The sequence below is a fragment of the Nanorana parkeri genome, unplaced genomic scaffold (genome assembly GCF_000935625.1).
Source record: "Nanorana parkeri isolate BGI_ZX_2015 unplaced genomic scaffold, ASM93562v1 scaffold2432, whole genome shotgun sequence".
NCBI lineage: Eukaryota > Metazoa > Chordata > Amphibia > Anura > Dicroglossidae > Nanorana > Nanorana parkeri.
The window spans coordinates 80,378-87,816 of record NW_017308700.1 but is presented as its reverse complement, the minus strand read 5'-3'; positions in this window follow the sequence as shown (position 1 = coordinate 87,816).

The window sequence follows — 7,439 nt, the reverse complement described above, 5'->3', positions numbered from 1 at the left end:
GGTGTCAGAATGCACAGGAAAGGGTGACAACAACACCTGAATGGAGTAAGCAATACCACTCCAGAACAGGAAGTGCCCATGTATACACCGTGGTAGTATCACCAGGAAAGACAGTCCGGGAGCTATGGAAAGAAGAGAAATAAGCAAAGGCCTACATGACAAGGGTGGGAAGGGGAACTAGGAGAGAAAAGGGTTAAAAAAAAAAGGTGAGAAGCTGGCTAGAGTAGGGATACTCACGGGATTGGAGGGGAGAGGCTTTCCAGGAGGGGCTTTGGAGAGTATCCAGGAAAGAGGAGTTCCAGGAGTCCAGTGTGACCAGGAGAAGGAACAGACTTATGGTATGGTTTTGGTGGTGTCGAAGTTTGTCGCAGCACTGTGGCGGTTTGGATCCTTGCAGGCATTTGTCTGGGTTGGATAATTTGACGGGGGGACACATCGGTGGTGTGGGTGGCCTTCTGTGGTGGTAAGGTCAAACGGTATGACCTGGTAATAGGGACCACGGTGGGTCTGCTGGCAATTTAATTACGTCCCAGAGGTGCTATATGGCGGCTGGGGGCATTCAGGTTTTAAGAAAGGTCAGTTTTTGGATAGTTATAGTGCCTTCAAGGACCTTGAAACCAAACGATTCCTACTGTACGGTTATTTGGTTATTGTTGTTGTTATTTATGAGTTATTTATAAAGTTTTGTAATAAAAGGCTGCTGTGGCCATTTAAACTCCAGCCCTGGTGTGTGTGTATTAATTGGAAGAAAGGGGATGGGGAGTTGTAGGTAAAGGGGGTGGTTGGCTGTTAAAGGGGGACCTCTGGGCTACCTTAGTCATGACTTTGAAAGCAGGAAATTAAAACAAAGAAAAGATATTACAGGAACACATGCTGCAATGCGTCTTTTCTCACGTGTTTGGGTTTAGATACACTATAATTACAGGAAGGAATTACAGGAATATGTCACAAGAATAACTAAAGGTCATAGTGCTTCCTACCTGGGTGGGTTGGGTGAGGAGAAGGAAGTATTGTTTACTATAAATTATTTCCTTTAAGGGTAAGTGAATGTTCAGTGAATAATCAGATTTCTCCGACAGCAAGTTCAGACAATAACATCAATACTTGGGGAAAAAAGGGGGCAATGTTCCGCGGGTCAGTGGGTCTCCTTTTTTCTATGTAATCTTTATTTCAATTTTTCAAATGTTACAAGAAATTGACAAAAAAAAAAGACATGCTCTCGTAGGAGCCCAGGGGGTCTCTTTAAGTGGTTATTTATAAACTAACATTTTATGTTGGTAGTAAAACCAGATAAAAACATTCCTTTAAAAACCTATCAACATAAAAAATAAAAGGTAAATGGAATTGACCCAAAATCAATATAGTTTCCATTAAATGGGTCAGCTGACCATGGGCTGCTGGCATTACAAACCCGAATGATGGGGTTGGAAGCCTGGAGGCATTCCCTATAATCTGTGGGGCCGGAATTGGGCTTTATGGTACAATAGGCTGGGCTGGAGAAACAAACTGCTACAAGAAGTCTTGATCAGAAGACAACGGGTGACTTAATGCACCTGTACCCACCAAAACATTTGGAGTTGACCCTTGACACTCAGTATGGGGAATTCTGATGCCATCACAACTTTCAAGTGCCCAGGTATTATGCTTGTGTTGACAACTAAATTAATAAAAGGGATGTAGTGTGTGCCGGACGTTCTTGATTGTCCCCAGACTGTCAGGCAAGTAGAATAAGGAAATGATCAAGTTAGTAACAAGGAATTTCACGGATGGACTTATTGCACAGGTGACAACCTATCACGGTACCACGCTTGAATTCACTGAGCTCCTGAGAGTGACCCATTCTTTCACAAATGTTTGTAGAAGCGTCTGCATGCCGAGGTGCGTGATTTTATACACCTGAGGCCATGGAGGTGATTGGAACACCTGAATCCAATGATTTGGAGGGGGGCCCCAATACTTTTGGCAATATAGGGTATCTGGATAATGATCAACATAATCATGTTTTGTACCTTGTGATATGTTACATGGCTATAATATATAATTATCCATTTGTGGATTAATCTTGAAGAAGCAATATCGCAAAATGCGTCGAGTCTTTACGTCAAGATTGTATTACTATCGGTATTTAAAATACCTTGTGTGTATAAAATCTTTATGATGCAATATGATTATAATGGAACAAGGTGGACATAGGCACTACTGTTTTTAAGAAAATGTTTTATCATGGATTAAGAAAATATTATTTTCTATAGACATGAGTTTGTAAAAAGTTCTTGGCACCTAAAAAGCCTCATTTGATTTTATATGTTGCTGTTATATTGTAATTAGCAGGGGTGCGGTGCACGCTCTTACCTCTTCACCCCCTATGCAATATAGAGTACTGTGTTATATAATAAAAGGGATGGGACATTTATAATCAAGAGTTATACAAACTGGGCTTGTTCCATTTGGAAGGAGACAAGTTAATTTATTACTATGCATATTGAAGTGTACAGAATATATTCAAAGTCAATGTAAATCTGTTGCAGATGAGTTTTTCATGTAGGGCAAAGAAACCGGTTCTCTTCAATGCCTCATACTTCATAGTCCTCTTCCCTTCACTCCTCCACTGGAGGTGAAGAAATAAGCCCAGTGCCAGCCTTGAGACCATGCAGATAGAGTTTACACAGGGCCCTGGACCCTCTCCTACCCCCACATGAACAATCACCAAGCATCAATGTGATTTCAAAAGGCTTTCAATGGTTTTCTCTAAACTGAGTTAATGCAAAATTAAATCACTCAACATAGTATGGTCAGTGGGGCCAGGACAGGAGGTTTGCTTGCTTTGCTTTCCTTCTTCAAAAACCCTTTTATCTTGTGGGAGGTCAAAACTGATGGCCATGTGTTTTTCTATTTCAACATAAATCACTTTGTAACTATAAGGAATTAAAGGACAAGCGCACTTTAAAACAAAGTGCACTTATACACCCCCCCCTTCCCTGACCTAATAGATCCCATGCTTCTCCTCAGCAAATGTATACTTACCTTGTTCGGACACCTGCGGCCCCAGGGGATTGTTTGCATCAAGTGCCACAAGCCCCCTCTCTCTTGGCTGCGCCTGCACAGTAGAGTCCATAGACTTCTATGGGGCCCTTCTACCTCTGCCTCCCAGCCAGGAGACAAGACCCATAGACTTCTTCAGGGCTGTTCTACCTCCATATGCCAGACACTTTTTCATGTAAAGCACATGCATCCTAATGCCTTCTGCTTTTCTATCCAGAAGGATGGCATCATCTTTGTTCAGGCATCATCCAGGGTCACGTAAATCCTGGTACCTGTGCAAGTAAGGTAGTCCAACAAGTAATGGCGCCACAAGCACGTTGCATGTTTTTGACGCGTTCTGTGAATGGCCATCAAAGTACGCACGTGACGCTCGTGTGGCGCGTGTTCACAAAGCAGGAAGGTGTGAACGGGGACTCATGGCTCATGCACACAGGTGGCTGAGCCTGTACAATGTACATTAAGCCTATTTCCCCCTACCAGGGAGCCACAGGGGCTGTGTACAGCTTCACACAGAAGTCAATGGCTGTATGCGGATATACGCCATTACTTGTAAACAGTATCTATATGTATAGACATAACTCCTTCATTGCAGAACACCTGAATACGCCAGAATTTACGTTGTACAAGCTCAGCTGTCCGTGTGCACGAGCCATAAAATGCTTGTGCTTTAGTGTGCGTTATGTAAGGATATGCGATGAGGTCTTTGCGTTAAGCCAGGATTGATCCCTGTGTTAAATGAACCCTAACGGGAACAGACTCAACGCTGGTCACTCAAAATGTGCCACCTCCCCAGGCAATCTTATTTGCCCCATTTACACTTGTGGTGTGCACAAACACATGTCATATGTATGTACGTTTTGCCGCATTTGCCATTCTGCTGCACAGGGCAGCCTATTCATTTCAATGGGCTGCCCCTACGCACGACAGACGCAGCAAAGATGATCATGCAGCAGTTTCAGCGGCGAGCTTCACGCTTTTTTGATCATGCATTTTAGGGCATTCGTCACGCAAGCAAAGACGTGTTTGACTGCCCTGTTTCTGGTGCCATTAACAAGCATTGCACTCACGTTTTGGCACGCATTCACATGCGCAGAAATCTGTGAGCGGGGCCATATGCAGTTCTATCTCTGCTCAGCTTCTATGGGGCTCTTCTACCTCTCATCTGATGTCAAGCAAAGGCACAAACAAAATGGTATTTCAGATATTTTCTTGCAGTTACTTGTTCTTCTGAAGCAGAAGGTCTGAATTAGCAGACTCATTTCACAGTTGTCGACATGAAGAAACAACACTAGGACTGGCCTGGAAATAAAAATTGGGCAATTGGAACATATAATAAATAGAAACAACAAAAACTTTGCCGCAAGGTGGCCGGCTTTACATACCCCACGCTTGAAGGATCACGCCTTTTAGTCCCTTGCTCGGTCCTGATCCATCCAACACAACTTCAGTACAATAAAACGGCTTCATTCTCGTGCGTGACTGCAGGTTTATTGTGGAATTGAACAGACATCGAAGAATATACCTTGGCGCGTGTCGCACTTTGAGGTCTGTTCACTTGTCTGTGCATTTCTACAATGATCTCTTATTCTTGGGGATAAACAATAGTCCCCTCGTGTGGGGCTGCCCCTGCAATACAAGGGTTAAATGCTCATTTAGGTCTAGGACAGGGGTAGGAAACCTCGGCACTCCAGTTGTTTTGGAACTACAAGTCCCACGAATCACAGACAGGACTCCCATAGGCAGAAGCATGATGGGATTTGTTGCTTCACTACAGCTGGAGGGTTGAAGTATCCCTGGTCTAGGGTATGGGGGTAAAGCAGTTTTACTTACCTGATCCCCGTTCCCCTGGCAGTTGGTGCTCTCCTCCAATCCCTCTCCTCCAACTTGTGGACTGTCCTCAGCATCCGCATGTATAGAAGGGCTATGTGTAGAATGTGTAGAAGGGCTATGGACCCTGCATTGTACTTGATGATGTCAGTGGGCCTCTAACTGCTGGAACGTAGGGGTGAAGAGCCCTGGAGCCCGACGGGAGAGGGGATCAGGTAAGTAAAACTCCTTTTCCCAGGTACCCCAATACCACTGGCGTAACTATAGCCATAGCATCCCAGGCAGCTGCCATGGGGCCTGGGTGTGGAAGGGGGCCCCATTAGGTTGTTTAGGCAAATTAAACATAGAACATGTGAAGATAATACAGTACTGTTTCATTAAGGGTTGGAGTGGTTGCAGTGGACGACAACTCTTATTCCCCATAAAGTCTACAATGTAGATGACTGCAGATGCTCAAGAGGAGACTTTGGAATCATTACTCACAGCTAAGAGAGGTCATCAGGGGGGCCCCATCAAATGTTTGCTCTCCCCAAGCCCTAAACAGATATTTAACCCTCACAGTGCAAAGGCAGCCCCAATGCATGGGGACTTTTTTTCTTGGAATTCAACTTTAAGCTGGCCATACAGCTGCCATTTTTTTCTCAAGAAAGATGCTTCTTCCTCCCATCCACGCTAAGTGGCTTTGATGTGAGAATTTCCCCCGCTATTGAATTCTGACCACCAGTGATTGAAGATTGAAGCTAATTGGCTGCAGTCCGGGGCATATTTATCACGAGGCAAACAAGGCGTTTGCCTGGAGCGGCACTTTGCAGGGGGGCGGCATTTTTCGCCTGCAAAGAGGAAAGCCGGGGATGGACACACAAAATTAGGCAGCCTCGGCTGCTGGTGGGGCCTGGCAGCGAGCTGCCGGGTGAACGTGGAGGCGGAGGCGTGGCCGGGGCCAAGGGAGACGCGTCCCAGCCAGCGGAGGCTGCGGGCGGTTTGAGGAAGAAGCTTTGGTGGCTGGAGGAAAAAGCTCTGGTGGCTCCAGGCTGTAGGAAGTAGCGGTATGTCCTGGAAGCAACCTGGGGAGCTGCAGGTAAGAGGAGCAGCACGTGCAAGGAAAGGGACCCTGCACAGCCCGTCATAGGTCCTGCACAGCCCACCTGAGAGTCTCTGTGCAGGGTCTATGCAAGGTCTATGGTGGGCTCTGCGGGGTCTCTGGTGGGGTTTGCAAGGACTCAGATGGGCTGTGCAAGGTCTATGGTGGGTTGTGCAGGGTCTTTGGCGGTCTCAGCCTGAGATCCTGTAGAGCCCACCAGAGATCCTTTACAGCCCACCTGAGACCCCTGACTTTCCTGCAATGCTAATAGTGCAACCTGTCAGAAGCTGTATCCACCAAATGTCTTGAACAGGGAGGGGTGGGACAAATTTAGATAGGGGGGGCGAGTTTCATCTTGCCTAGGGCAGCGCGAAACCTAAATACACCGCTGGCTGCAGTGTGTGGCCCTGCCCTACCGGGCCCTTCAACAAAAGTAAACATTTTTAATGATCTGCATGCGCCCCGCGCTATACCTGTAAATTAGGCCGACAGTTTTTGGCTCGGCCTGGGCAACAGTCAAATAAAAAAAAATTACTTTTGTGGAACGGTAGGGTGGTACAGTGCATGGCCAGCTTTACGTTCAGATTGCAGCGGATTTATTTTACTAAGAATTGAACTGGAACAAACAATAGGAAACATGTTATCGGCAGGATGTGGAACTACAAGCACCAGCTCATAGAGCATGCTGGTTCTGCAGTGGCCCTCCTATTCCCATTTCATAGACTGGATGTTAGTACTTTCCAGACGTATAATCGCATGCCGTATACAGCAGCACAATGGCCCAGTGACCCAGGGAGCTTAATAACATTTCATAGACGCGTTACATATGAATTTGCATGTAACACTGGTTATAGAACACATTCGTCAGCCTTTGTTCTCTCTCCCAGCATCCTCCGCTCCCTCAGTATTGACTTAGATCCTCTCTCTTATAACGCCTTTATTTGTATGACCTACATCTCTCAATCCAGGTCAACAGCAACATGTGACACAACTCGGAGCCAACTATCTGCACGGCTGCCAGGAACATCATATACTTTAACTGCCTGTCTCTCTGTTTTATCTGTAAATTAGAGGATAGACTCTGCAGGGCTGCCAGGAACATTGTATATATAAGAGTCCGTGCCTTTGTCATAATGGTATATTAGAGCATTGACTCTAAAGAACGCCATAGAATATAATATACTTCAAATGCTTGTTCTTCCTCTTATATCTGCACGTTAGAACATAAGCTCTAACACACCTCTAGGAGCATTATACGCTGTATCTGCTTGTGGCACCCCTCGGCTATATGTGTAAATTATTGTATATTATAGTATATTATACTGGAGCTGCCTGTTCCTCTGTGTTATTTGTAAATTAGAGCATAAGCTCTGCGGACGTCATGGACCACTAAATTCATTGTTTTAAATCCTGCGGACCACTAATATGAATTAAAAAAATAATTATATATATATGTGTGTATGTGTATATATATATATATATATTTAAA